Here is a 15,244-nt window from a genome sequence, read left to right on the forward strand (position 1 = left end):
TCCGAATGTCCGTTTCCAGTTTCTACAGAAAGTGTGTCTCAAAGCTCCTCAATCAAAAGTAAGGTTCAACTCTTCTAGATGAATGCACATAAGAGAAAGAAGTTTCACAGAATGCTTCTGTGTAGTTTTTATTTGAAGATATACATTTTTCCTCTATAGGTCCCTTACTGCTCCAAATGTCCGCTTCCACTTTCTACAGAAAGTGTGTTTCAAAGCTCCTCAATCAAAAGTAAAGTTCAACTCTGCTAGTTGAATGCACAGAGCAGAAAGTAATTTGGCAGAATGCTTCTGTATAGTTTTTATTTGAAGATATTACTTCTTCCACTATAGGCCCCTTAGCGCTCCGAATGTCCACTTGCATTTTCTATAGAAAGAGAGTTACAGAACTTCTCAATCAAAAGTAACGTTCAACTCTGTCAGATGAATGCACAGAACAGAAGGAGGTTTTGCAGAATACTTCTGTGTAGTTTTTATTTGAAGATATTCCTTTTTCCACTATAGGCCCCTTAGTGCTCCGGATGTCAGTTTCCAGTTTCTACAGAAAGTATGTTTCAAAGCTCTTCCATCAACAGTAAGTTTCAACTCTTCTAGATGAATGCACAGAACAGAAAGAAGTTTGGCAGAATGCTTCTGTGTAGTTTTTATTTGAAGATGTACCTTTTTTCCACTATAGGTCTGTTATTGCTCCAAATGTCCGCTTATAGTTTCTACAGAAAGTGTGTTTCAAAACTCCTCAATCAAAAGTCACGTTCAACTCTGCTAGTGGAATGCACAGAACAGAAAGAAGTTTGGCAGAATGCTTCTGCGTAGTTTTTATTTGAAGATATTCCTTTTTCCACTATAAGCCCCATAGCGCTCCGAATGTCCACTTGCATTTTCTATAGAAAGAGAGTTACAGAACTTCTCAATCAAAAGTAACGTTCAACTCTGTCAGATGAATGCACAGAACAGAAGGAGGTTTTGCAGAATACTTCTGTGTAGTTTTTATTTGAAGATATTCCTTTTTCCACTATAGGCCCCTTAGTGCTCCGGATGTCAGCTTCCAGTTTCTACAGAAAGTATGTTTCAAAGCTCTTCCATCAACAGTAAGTTTCAACTCTTCTAGATGAATGCACAGAACAGAGAGAAGTTTGGCAGAATGCTTCTGTGTAGTTTTTATTTGAAGATGTACCTTTTTTCCACTATAGGTCCGTTATTGCTCCAAATGTCCGCTTATAGTTTCTACAGAAAGTGTGTTTCAAAACTCCTCAATCAAAAGTCAGGTTCAACTCTGCTAGTGGAATGCACAGAACAGAAAGAAGTTTGGCAGAATGCTTCTGCGTAGTTTTTATTTGAAGATATTCCTTTTTCCACTATAGGCCCCTTAGCGCTGCAAATGTCCGCTTGCAGTTTCTACAGAAAGAGAGTTTCAGAACTTCTCAATCAAAAGTTACGTTCAACTCTGTTAGTTGAATGCACACAACACAAAGAAGTTTGGCAGAATGCTTCTGTGTAGTTTTTATTTGAAGATATTCCTTTTTCCACTATAGGCCCTTTAGCGATCTGAATGTCCGCTTCCAGTTTCTACAGAAAGTGTGTTTCAAACTCCTCAATCAAAAGTACATTTCAACTCTGCTAGATGAATGCACACAACAGAAAGAAGTTTGGCAGAATACTTCTGTGTAGTTTTTATTTCAAGATATTCCTTTTTCAACTATAGGTCCCTTATTGCTCCGAATGTCTGCTTCCAGTTTCTACAGAAAGTGTGTTTCAAAACTCCTCAATCAAAAGTAAGTTTCAACTCTGCTAGCTGAATGCACAGAACAGAAAGAAGTTTGGCAGAATGCTTCTGTGTAGGTTTTATTTGAAGATATTCCTTTTTCCACTATAGGCTTCTTAGCGCTACGAATGTCCACTTCCAGTTTCTACAGAAAGTGTGTTTCAGACTCCTCAATCAAAACTATGGTTCAACTCTGCTAGTTGAATGCACAGAACAGAAAGAAGTTTGGCAGAATGCTTCTTTGTAGTTTTATTTGAAGATATTCCTTTTTCCACTGTAGGCCCCGTAGAACTCCGAATGTCCGCTTGCATTTTCTACAGAAATAGAGTTTCAGAACTACTCCATCAAAAGTAATGTTCAACTCTGCTAGTTGAATGCACAGAATAGAAAGAAGTTTGGAAGAATGCTTCTGTGCAGTTTTTATTTCAAGATATTCATTTTCCACTAGGGTCGCCTTAGTGCTGAGAATGTCCGTTTGCAGTTTCTACAGAAAGGGAGTTTCAGAACTTCTCAATCAAAAGTAACGTTCAACTCTGTTAGTTGAATGCACAGAACAGAAAGAGGTTTTGCAGAATACTTCTGTGTAGTTTCTATTTGAAGATATTCCTTTTTCCACTATAGGTCCCTTAGGTCTCCGAATGTCCGTTTCCAGTTTCTACAGAAAGTGTGTCTCAAAGCTCCTCAATCAAAAGTAAGGTTCAACTCTTGTAGATGAATGCACATAAGAGAAAGAAGTTTCACAGAATGCTTCTGTGTAGTTTTTATTTGAAGATATTCCTTTTTCCACTATAGGTCCCTTACTGCTCCAAATGTCCGCTTCCACTTTCTACAGAAAGTGTGTTTCAAAGCTCCTCAATCAAAAGTAAAGTTCAACTCTGCTAGTTGAATGCACAGAGCAGAAAGTAATTTGGCCGAATGCTTCTGTATAGTTTTTATGTGAAGATATTACTTTTTCCACTATAGGCCCCTTAGCGCTCCGAATGTCCACTTGCATTTTCTATAGAAAGAGAGTTACAGAACTTCTCAATCAAAAGTAACGTTCAACTCTGTCAGATGAATGCACAGAAGAGAAGGAGGTTTTGCAGAATACTTCTGTTTAGTTTTTATTTGAAGATATTCCTTTTTCCACTATAGGCCCCTTAGTGCTCCGGATGTCAGCTTCCAGTTTCTACAGAAAGTATGTTTCAAAGCTCTTCCATCAACAGTAAGTTTCAACTCTTCTAGATGAATGCACAGAACAGAGAGAAGTTTGGCAGAATGCTTCTGTGTAGTTTTTATTTGAAGATGTACCTTTTTTCCACTATAGGTCCGTTATTGCTCCAAATGTCCGCTTATAGTTTCTACAGAAAGTGTGTTTCAAAACTCCTCAATCAAAAGTCAGGTTCAACTCTGCTAGTGGAATGCACAGAACAGAAAGAAGTTTGGCAGAATGCTTCTGCGTAGTTTTTATTTGAAGATATTCCTTTTTCCACTATAGGCCCCTTAGCGCTGCAAATGTCCGCTTGCAGTTTCTACAGAAAGAGAGTTTCAGAACTTCTCAATCAAAAGTTACGTTCAACTCTGTTAGTTGAATGCACACAACACAAAGAAGTTTGGCAGAATGCTTCTGTGTAGTTTTTATTTGAAGATATTCCTTTTTCCACTATAGGCCCTTTAGCGATCTGAATGTCCGCTTCCAGTTTCTACAGAAAGTGTGTTTCAAACTCCTCAATCAAAAGTACATTTCAACTCTGCTAGATGAATGCACACAACAGAAAGAAGTTTGGCAGAATACTTCTGTGTAGTTTTTGTTTCAAGATATTCCTTTTTCAACTATAGGTCCCTTATTGCTCCGAATGTCTGCTTCCAGTTTCTACAGAAAATGTGTTTCAAAACTCCTCAATCAAAAGTAAGTTTCAACTCTGCTAGCTGAATGCACAGAACAGAAAGAAGTTTGGCAGAATGCTTCTGTGTAGGTTTTATTTGAAGATATTCCTTTTTCCACTATAGGCTTCTTAGCGCTACGAATGTCCACTTCCAGTTTCTACAGAAAGTGTGTTTCAGACTCCTCAATCAAATTTATGTTTCAACTCTGCTACTTGAATGCACAGAACAGAAAGAAGTTTGGCAGAATGCTTCTTTGTAGTTTTATTTGAATATATTCCTTTTTCCACTGTAGGCCCCGTAGCACTCTGAATGTCCGCTTGCATTTTCTACAGAAATAGAGTTTCAGAACTGCTCCATCAAAAGTAATGTTCAACTCTGCTAGTTGAATGCACAGAATAGAAAGAAGTTTGGAAGAATGCTTCTGTGCAGTTTTTATTTCAAGATATTCATTTTCCACTATGGGCGCCTTAGTGCTGAGAATGTCCGCTTGCAGTTTCTACAGAAAGGGAGTTTCAGAACTTCTCAATCAAAAGTAACGTTCAACTCTGTTAGTTGAATGCACAGAACAGAAAGAGGTTTTGCAGAATACTTCTGTGTAGTTTCTATTTGAAGATCTTCCTTTTTCCACTACAGGTCCCTTAGGTCTCCGAATGTCCGTTTCCAGTTTCCACAGAAAGTGTGTCTCAAAGCTCCTCAATCAAAAGTAAGGTTCAACTCTTCTAGATGAATGCACATAAGAGAAAGAAGTTTCACAGAATGCTTCTGTGTAGTTTTTATTTGAACATATACATTTTTCCTCTATAGGTCCCTTACTGCTCCAAATGTCCGCTTCCACTTTCTACAGAAAGTGTGTTTCAAAGCTCCTCAATCAAAAGTAAAGTTGAACTCTGCTAGTTGAATGCACAGAGCAGAAAGTAATTTGGCAGAATGCTTCTGTATAGTTTTTATTTGAAGATATTACTTTTTCCACTATAGGCCCCTTAGCGCTCCGAATGTCCACTTGCATTTTCTATAGAAAGAGAGTTACAGAACTTCTCAATCAAAAGTAACGTTCAACTCTGTCAGATGAATGCACAGAACAGAAGGAGGTTTTGCAGAATACTTCTGTGTAGTTTTTATTTGAAGATATTCCTTTTTCCACTATAGGCCCCTTAGTGCTCCGGATGTCAGCTTCCAGTTTCTACAGAAAGTATGTTTCAAAGCTCTTCCATCAACAGTAAGTTTCAACTCTTCTAGATGAATGCACAGAACAGAGAGAAGTTGGGCAGAATGCTTCTGTGTAGTTTTTATTTGAAGATGTACCTTTTTTCCACTATAGGTCCGTTATTGCTCCAAAGGTCCGCTTATAGTTTCTACAGAAAGTGTGTTTCAAAACTCCTCAATCAAAAGTCAGGTTCAACTCTGCTAGTGGAATGCACAGAACAGAAAGAAGTTTGGCAGAATGCTTCTGCGTAGTTTTTATTTGAAGATATCCCTTTTTCCACTATAGGCCCCTTAGCGCTGCAAATGTCCGCTTGCAGTTTCTACAGAAAGAGAGTTTCAGAACTTCTCAATCAAAAGTTACGTTCAACTCTGTTAGTTGAATGCACACAACACAAAGAAGTTTGGCAGAATGCTTCTGTGTAGTTTTTATTGGAAGATATTCCTTTTTCCACTAAAGGCCCTTTAGCGATCTGAATGTCCGCTTCCAGTTTCTACAGAAAGTGTGTTTCAAACTCCTCAATCAAAAGTACATTTCAACTCTGCTAGATGAATGCACACAACAGAAAGAAGTTTGGCAGAATACTTCTGTGTAGTTTTTATTTCAAGATATTCCTTTTTCAACTATAGGTCCCTTATTGCTCCGAATGTCTGCTTCCAGTTTCTACAGAAAGTGTGTTTCAAAACTCCTCAATCAAAAGTAAGTTTCAACTCTGCTAGCTGAATGCACAGAACAGAAAGAAGTTTGGCAGAATGCTTCTGTGTAGGTTTTATTTGAAGATATTCCTTTTTCCACTATAGGCTTCTTAGCGCTACGAATGTCCACATCCAGTTTCTACAGAAAGTGTGTTTCAGACTCCTCAATCAAAACTATGGTTCAACTCTGCTAGTTGAATGCACAGAACAGAAAGAAGTTTGGCAGAATGCTTCTTTGTAGTTTTATTTGAAGATATTCCTTTTTCCACTGTAGGCCCCGTAGCACTCCGAATGTCCGCTTGCATTTTCTACAGAAATAGAGTTTCAGAACTACTCCATCAAAAGTAATGTTCAACTCTGCTAGTTGAATGCACAGAATAAAAAGAAGTTTGGAAGAATGCTTCTGTGCAGTTTTTATTTCAAGATATTCATTTTCCACTATGGGCGCCTTAGTGCTGAGAATGTCCGCTTGCAGTTTCTACAGCAAGGGAGTTTCAGAACTTCTCAATCAAAAGTAACGTTCAACTCTCTTAGTTGAATGCACACAACAGAAAGAGGTTTTGCAGAATACTTCTGTGTAGTTTCTATTTGAAGATATTCCTTTTTCCACTATAGGTCCCTTAGGTCTCCGAATGTCCGTTTCCAGTTTCTACAGAAAGTGTGTCTCAAAGATCCTCAATCAAAAGTAAGGTTCAACTCTTCTAGATGAATGCACATAAGAGAAATAAGTTTCACAGAATGCTTCTGTGTAGTTTTTATTTGAAGATATACATTTTTCCTCTATAGGTCCCTTACTGCTCCAAATGTCCGCTTCCACTTTCTACAGAAAGTGTGTTTCAAAGCTCCTCAATCAAAAGTAAAGTTCAACTCTGCTAGTTGAATGCACAGAGCAGAAAGTAATTTGGCAGAATGCTTCTGTATAGTTTTTATTTGAAGATATTACTTTTTCCACTGTAGGCCCCTTAGCGCTCCGAATGTCCACTTGCATTTTCTATAGAAAGAGAGTTACAGAACTTCTCAATCAAAAGTAACGTTCAACTCTGTCAGATGAATGCACAGAACAGAAGGAGGTTTTGCAGAATACTTCTGTGTAGTTTTTATTTGAAGATATTCCTTTTTCCACTATAGGCCCCTTAGTGCTCCGGATGTCAGCTTCCAGTTTCTACAGAAAGTATGTTTCAAATCTCTTCCATCAACAGTTAGTTTCAACCCTTCTAGATGAATGCACAGAACAGAGAGAAGTTTGGAAGAATGCTTCTGTGTAGTTTTTATTTGAAGATGTACCTTTTTTCCACTATAGGTCCGTTATTGCTCCAAATGTCCGCTTATAGTTTCTACAGAAAGTGTGTTTCAAAACTCCTCAATCAAAAGTCAGGTTCAACTCTGCTAGTGGAATGCACAGAACAGAAAGAAGTTTGGCAGAATGCTTCTGCGTAGTTTTTATTTGAAGATATTCCTTTTTCCACTATAGGCCTCTTAGCGCTGCAAATGTCCGCTTGCAGTTTCTACAGAAAGAGAGTTTCAGAACTTCTCAATCAAAAGTTACGTTCAACTCTGTTAGTTGAATGCACACAACACAAAGAAGTTTGGCAGAATACTTCTGTGTAGTTTCTATTTGAAGATATTCCTTTTTCCACTATAGGTCCCTTAGGTCTCCGAATGTCCGCTTCCAGTTTCCACAGAAAGTGTGTCTCAAAGCTCCTCAATCAAAAGTAAGGTTCAACTCTTCTAGATGAATGCACATAAGAGAAAGAATTTTCACAGAATGCTTCTGTGTAGTTTTTATTTGAAGATATATATTTTTCCTCTATAGGTCCCTTAATGCTCCAAATGTCCGCTTCCACTTTCTACAGAAAGTGTGTTTCAAAGCTCCTCAATCAAAAGTAAAGTTCAACTCTGCTAGTTGAATGCACAGAGCAGAAAGTAATTTGGCAGAATGCTTCTGTATAGTTTTTATTTGAAGATATTACTTTTTCCACTATAGGCCCCTTAGCGCTCCGAATGTCCACTTGCATTTTCTATAGAAAGAGAGTTACAGAACTTCTCAATCAAAAGTAACGTTCAACTCTGTCAGATGAATGCACAGAACAGCAGGAGGTTTTGCAGAATACTTCTGTGTAGTTTTTATTTGAAGATATTCCTTTTTCCACTATAGGCCCCTTAGTGCTCCCGATGTCAGCTTCCAGTTTCTACAGAAAGTATATTTCAAAGCTCTTCCATCAACAGTAAGTTTCAGCTCTTCTAGATGAATGCACAGAACAGAGAGAAGTTTGGCAGAATGCTTCTGTGTAGTTTTTATTTGAAGATGTACCTTTTTTCCACTATAGGTCCGTTATTGCTCCAAATGTCCGCTTATAGTTTCTACAGAAAGTGTGTTTCAAAACTCCTCAATCAAAAGTCAGGTTCAACTCTGCTAGTGGAATGCACAGAACAGAAAGAAGTTTGGCAGAATGCTTCTGCGTAGTTTTTATTTGAAGATACTCCTTTTTCCACTATAGGCCCCTTAGCGCTGCAAATGTCCGCTTGCAGTTTCTACAGAAAGAGAGTTTCAGAACTTCTCAATCAAAAGTTACGTTCAACTCTGTTAGTTGAATGCACACAACACAAAGAAGTTTGGCAGAATGCTTCTGTGTAGTTTTTATTTGAAGATATTCCTTTTTGCACTATAGGCCCTTTAGCGATCTGAATGTCCGCTTCCAGTTTCTACAGAAAGTGTGTTTCAAACTCCTCAATCAAAAGTACATTTCAACTCTGCTAGATGAATGCACACAACAGAAAGAAGTTTGGCAGAATACTTCTGTGTAGTTTTTATTTCAAGATATTCCTTTTTCAACTATAGGTCCCTTATTGCTCCGAATGTCTGCTTCCAGTTTCTACAGAAAGTGTGTTTCAAAACTCCTCAATCAAAAGTAAGTTTCAACTCTGCTAGCTGAATGCACAGAACAGAAAGAAGTTTGGCAGAATGCTTCTGTGTAGGTTTTATTTGAAGATATTCCTTTTTCCCCTATAGGCTTCTTAGTGCTACGAATGTCCACTTCCAGTTTCTACAGAAAGTGTGTTTCAGACTCCTCAATCAAAACTATGGTTCAACTCTGCTAGTTGAATGCACAGAACAGAAAGAAGTTTGGCAGAATGCTTCTTTGTAGTTTTATTTGAAGATATTCCTTTTTCCACTGTAGGCCCCGTAGCACTCCGAATGTCCGCTTGCATTTTCTACAGAAATAGAGTTTCAGAACTACTCCATCAAAAGTAATGTTCAACTCTGCTAGTTGAATGCACAGAATAGAAAGAAGTTTGGAAGAATGCTTCTGTGCAGTTTTTATTTCAAGATATTCATTTTCCACTAGGGTCGCCTTAGTGCTGAGAATGTCCGCTTGCAGTTTCTACAGAAAGGGAGTTTCAGAACTTCTCAATCAAAAGTAACGTTCAACTCTGTTAGTTGAATGCACAGAACAGAAAGAGGTTTTGCAGAATACTTCTGTGTAGTTTCTATTTGAAGATATTCCTTTTTCCACTATAGGTCCCTTAGGTCTCCGAATGTCCGTTTCCAGTTTCTACAGAAAGTGTGTCTCAAAGCTCCTCAATCAAAAGTAAGGTTCAACTCTTGTAGATGAATGCACATAAGAGAAAGAAGTTTCACAGAATGCTTCTGTGTAGTTTTTATTTGAAGATATTCCTTTTTCCACTATAGGTCCCTTACTGCTCCAAATGTCCGCTTCCACTTTCTACAGAAAGTGTGTTTCAAAGCTCCTCAATCAAAAGTAAAGTTCAACTCTGCTAGTTGAATGCACAGAGCAGAAAGTAATTTGGCAGAATACTTCTGTTTAGTTTTTATTTGAAGATATTCCTTTTTCCACTATAGGCCACTTAGTGCTCCGGATGTCACCTTCCAGTTTCTACAGAAAGTATGTTTCAAAGCTCTTCCATTAACAGTAAGTTTCAACTCTTCTAGATGAATGCACAGAACAGAGAGAAGTTTGGCAGAATGCTTCTGTGTAGTTTTTATTTGAAGATGTACCTTTTTTCCACTATAGGTCCGTTATTGCTCCAAATGTCCGCTTATAGTTTCTACAGAAAGTGTGTTTCAAAACTCCTCAATCAAAAGTCAGGTTCAACTCTGCTAGTGGAATGCACAGAACAGAAAGAAGTTTGGCAGAATGCTTCTGCGTAGTTTTTATTTGAAGATATTCCTTTTTCCACTATAGGCCCCTTAGCGCTGCAAATGTCCGCTTGCAGTTTCTACAGAAAGAGAGTTTCAGAACTTCTCAATCAAAAGTTACGTTCAACTCTGTTAGTTGAATGCACACAACACAAAGAAGTTTGGCAGAATGCTTCTGTGTAGTTTTTATTTGAAGATATTCCTCTTTCCACTATAGGCCCTTTAGCGATCTGAATGTCCGCTTCCAGTTTCTACAGAAAGTGTGTTTCAAACTCCTCAATCAAAAGTACATTTCAACTCTGCTAGATGAATGCACACAACAGAAAGAAGTTTGGCAGAATACTTCTGTGTAGTTTTTGTTTCAAGATATTCCTTTTTCAACTATAGGTCCCTTATTGCTCCGAATGTCTGCTTCCAGTTTCTACAGAAAATGTGTTTCAAAACTCCTCAATCAAAAGTAAGTTTCAACTCTGCTAGCTGAATGCACAGAACAGAAAGAAGTTTGGCAGAATGCTTCTGTGTAGGTTTTATTTGAAGATATTACTTTTTCCACTATAGGCTTCTTAGCGCTATGAATGTCCACTTCCAGTTTCTACAGAAAGTGTGTTTCAGACTCCTCAATCAAATTTATGTTTCAACTCTGCTACTTGAATGCACAGAACAGAAAGAAGTTTGGCAGAATGCTTCTTTGTAGTTTTATTTGAAGATATTCCTTTTTCCACTGTAGGTCCCGTAGCACTCTGAATGTCCGCTTGCATTTTCTACAGAAATAGAGTTTCAGAACTACTCCATCAAAAGTAATGTTCAACTCTGCTAGTTGAATGCACAGAATAGAAAGAAGTTTGGAAGAATGCTTCTGTGCAGTTTTTATTTCAAGATATTCATTTTCCACTATGGGCGCCTTAGTGCTGAGAATGTCCGCTTGCAGTTTCTACAGAAAGGGAGTTTCAGAACTTCTCAATCAAAAGTAACGTTCAACTCTGTTAGTTGAATGCACAGAACAGAAAGAGGTTTTGCAGAATACTTCTGTGTAGTTTCTATTTGAAGATCTTCCTTTTTCCACTATAGGTCCCTTAGGTCTCCGAATGTCCGTTTCCAGTTTCCACAGAAAGTGTGTCTCAAAGCTCCTCAATCAAAAGTAAGGTTCAACTCTTCTAGATGAATGCACATAAGAGAAAGAAGTTTCACAGAATGCTTCTGTGTAGTTTTTATTTGAACATATACATTTTTCCTCTATAGGTCCCTTACTGCTCCAAATGTCCGCTTCCACTTTCTACAGAAAGTGTGTTTCAAAGCTCCTCAATCAAAAGTAAAGTTGAACTCTGCTAGTTGAATGCACAGAGCAGAAAGTAATTTGGCAGAATGCTTCTGTATAGTTTTTATTTGAAGATATTACTTTTTCCACTATAGGCCCCTTAGCGCTCCGAATGTCCACTTGCATTTTCTATAGAAAGAGAGTTACAGAACTTCTCAATCAAAAGTAAGGTTCAACTCTGTCAGATGAATGCACAGAACAGAAGGAGGTTTTGCAGAATACTTCTGTGTAGTTTTTCTTTGAAGATATTCCTTTTTCCACTATAGGCCCCTTAGTGCTCCGGATGTCAGCTTCCAGTTTCTACAGAAAGTATGTTTCAAAGCTCTTCCATCAACAGTAAGTTTCAACTCTTCTAGATGAATGCACAGAACAGGGAGAAGTTTGGCAGAATGCTTCTGTGTAGTTTTTATTTGAAGATGTACCTTTTTTCCACTATAGGTCCGTTATTGCTCCAAATGTCCGCTTATAGTTTCTACAGAAAGTGTGTTTCAAAACTCCTCAATCAAAAGTCAGGTTCAACTCTGCTAGTGGAATGCACAGAACAGAAAGAAGTTTGGCAGAATGCTTCTGCGTAGTTTTTATTTGAAGATACTCCTTTTTCCACTATAGGCCCCTTAGCGCTGCAAATGTCCGCTTGCAGTTTCTACAGAAAGAGAGTTTCAGAACTTCTCAATCAAAAGTTACGTTCAACACTGTTAGTTGAATGCACACAACACAAAGAAGTTTGGCAGAATGCTTCTGTGTAGTTTTTATTTGAAGATATTCCTTTTTGCACTATAGGCCCTTTAGCGATCTGAATGTCCGCTTCCAGTTTCTACAGAAAGTGTGTATCAAACTCCTCAATCAAAAGTACATTTCAACTCTGCTAGATGAATGCACACAACAGAAAGAAGTTTGGCAGAATACTTCTGTGTAGTTTTTATTTCAAGATATTCCTTTTTCAACTATAGGTCCGTTATTGCTCCGAATGTCTGCTTCCAGTTTCTACAGAAAGTGTGTTTCAAAACTCCTCAATCAAAAGTAAGTTTCAACTCTGCTAGCTGAATGCACAGAACAGAAAGAAGTTTGGCAGAATGCTTCTGTGTAGGTTTTATTTGAAGATATTCCTTTTTCCCCTATAGGCTTCTTAGTGCTACGAATGTCCACTTCCAGTTTCTACAGAAAGTGTGTTTCAGACTCCTCAATCAAAACTATGGTTCAACTCTGCTAGTTGAATGCACAGAACAGAAAGAAGTTTGGCAGAATGCTTCTTTGTAGTTTTATTTGAAGATATTCCTTTTTCCACTCTAGGCCCCGCAGCACTCCGAATGTCCGCTTGCATTTTCTACAGAAATAGAGTTTCAGAACTACTCCATCAAAAGTAATGTTCAACTCTGCTAGTTGAATGCACAGAATAGAAAGAAGTTTGAAAGAATGCTTCTGTGCAGTTTTTATTTCAAGATATTCATTTTCCACTAGGGTCGCCTTAGTGCTGAGAATGTCCCCCTGCAGTTTCTACAGAAAGGGAGTTTCAGAACTTCTCAATCAAAAGTAACGTTCAACTCTGTTAGTTGAATGCACAGAACAGAAAGAGGTTTTGCAGAATACTTCTGTGTAGTTTCTATTTGAAGATATTCCTTTTTCCACTATAGGTCCCTTAGGTCTCCGAATGTCCGTTTCCAGTTTCTACAGAAAGTGTGTCTCAAAGCTCCTCAATCAAAAGTAAGGTTCAACTCTTTTAGATGAATGCACATAAGAGAAAGAAGTTTCACAGAATGCTTCTATGTAGTTTTTATTTGAAGATATTCCTTTTTCCACTATAGGTCCCTTACTGCTCCAAATGTCCGCTTCCACTTTCTACAGAAAGTGTGTTTCAAAGCTCCTCAATCAAAAGTAAAGTTCAACTCTGCTAGTTGAATGCACAGAGCAGAAAGTAATTTGGCCGAATGCTTCTGTATAGTTTTTATGTGAAGATATTACTTTTTCCACTATAGGCCCCTTAGCGCTCTGAATGTCCACTTGCATTTTCTATAGAAAGAGAGTTACAGAACTTCTCAATCAAAAGTAACGTTCAACTCTGTCAGATGAATGCACAGAAGAGAAGGAGGTTTTGCAGAATACTTCTGTTTAGTTTTTATTTGAAGATATTCCTTTTTCCACTATAGGCCCCTTAGTGCTCCGGATGTCACCTTCCAGTTTCTACAGAAAGAATGTTTCAAAGCTCTTCCATCAACAGTAAGTTTCAACTCTTCTAGATGAATGCACAGAACAGAGAGAAGTTTGGCAGAATGCTTCTGTGTAGTTTTTATTTGAAGATGTACCTTTTTTCCACTATAGGTCCGTTATTGCTCCAAATGTCCGCTTATAGTTTCTACAGAAAGTGTGTTTCAAAACTCCTCAATCAAAAGTCAGGTTCAACTCTGCTAGTGGAATGCACAGAACAGAAAGAAGTTTGGCAGAATGCTTCTGCGTAGTTTTTATTTGAAGATATTCCTTTTTCCACTATAGGCCCCTTAGCGCTGCAAATGTCCGCTTGCAGTTTCTACAGAAAGAGAGTTTCAGAACTTCTCAATCAAAAGTTACGTTCAACTCTGTTAGTTGAATACACACAACACAAAGAAGTTTGGCAGAATGCTTCTGTGTAGTTTTTATTTGAAGATATTCCTTTTTCCACTATAGGCCCTTTAGCGATCTGAATGTCCGCTTCCAGTTTCTACAGAAAGTGTGTTTCAAACTCCTCAATCAAAAGTACATTTCAACTCTGCTAGATGAATGCACACAACAGAAAGAAGTTTGGCAGAATACTTCTGTGTAGTTTTTATTTCAAGATATTCCTTTTTCAACTATAGGTCCCTTATTGCTCCGAGTGTCTGCTTCCAGTTTCTACAGAAAGTGTGTTTCAAAACTCCTCAATCAAAAGTAAGTTTCAACTCTGCTAGCTGAATGCACAGAACAGAAAGAAGTTTGGCAGAATGCTTTTGTGTAGGTTTTATTTGAAGATATTCCTTTTTCCACTATAGGCTTCTTAGCGCTACGAATGTCCACTTCCAGTTTCTACAGAAAGTGTGTTTCAGACTCCTCAATCAAAACTATGGTTCAACTCTGCTAGTTGAATGCACAGAACAGAAAGAAGTTTGGCAGAATGCTTCTTTGTAGTTTTATTTGAAGATATTCCTTTTTCCACTGTAGGCCCCGTAGCACTCCGAATGTCCGCTTGCATTTTCTACAGAAATAGAGTTTCAGAACTACTCCACCAAAAGTAATGTTCAACTCTGCTAGTTGAATGCACAGAATAGAAAGAAGTTTGGAAGAATGCTTCTGTGCAGTTTTTATTTCAAGATATTCATTTTCCACTATGGGCGCCTTAGTGCTGAGAATGTCCGCTTGCAGTTTCTACAGAAAGGGAGTTTCAGAACTTCTCAATCAAAAGTAACGTTCAACTCTGTTAGTTGAATGCACAGAACAGAAAGAGGTTTTGCAGAATACTTCTGTGTAGTTTCTATTTGAAGATACTCCTTTTTCCACTATAGGTCCCTTAGGTCTCCGAATGTCCGTTTCCAGTTTCTACAGAAAGTGTGTCTCAAAGCTCCTCAATCAAAAGTAAGGTTCAACTCTTCTAGATGAATGCACATAAGAGAAAGAAGTTTCACAGAATGCTTCTGTGTAGTTTTTATTTGAAGATATTCCTTTTTCCACTATAGGTCCCTTACTGCTCCAAATGTCCGCTTCCACTTTCTACAGAAAGTGTGTTTCAAAGCTCCTCAATCAAAAGTAAAGTTCAACTCTGCTAGTTGAATGCACAGAGCAGAAAGTAATTTGGCAGAATGCTTCTGTATAGTTTTTATTTGAAGATATTACTTTTTCCACTATAGGCCCCTTAGCGCTCCGAATGTCCACTTGCATTTTCTATAGAAAGAGAGTTACAGAACTTCTCAATCAAAAGTAACGTTCAACTCTGTCAGATGAATGCACAGAACAGAAGGAGGTTTTGCAGAATACTTCTGTGTAGTTTTTATTTGAAGATATTCCTTTTTCCACTATAGGCCCCTTAGTGCTCCGGATGTCAGCTTCCAGTTTCTACAGAAAGTATGTTTCAAAGCTCTTCCATCAACAGTAAGTTTCAACTCTTCTAGATGAATGCACAGAACAGAGAGAAGTTGGGCAGAATGCTTCTGTGTAGTTTTTATTTGAAGATGTACCTTTTTTCCACTATAGGTCCGTTATTGCTCCAAATGTCCGCTTATAGTTTCTACAGAAAGTGTGTTTCAAA

The sequence above is a fragment of the Symphalangus syndactylus genome, chromosome 17 (genome assembly GCF_028878055.3).
Source record: "Symphalangus syndactylus isolate Jambi chromosome 17, NHGRI_mSymSyn1-v2.1_pri, whole genome shotgun sequence".
Classification (NCBI taxonomy): domain Eukaryota; kingdom Metazoa; phylum Chordata; class Mammalia; order Primates; family Hylobatidae; genus Symphalangus; species Symphalangus syndactylus.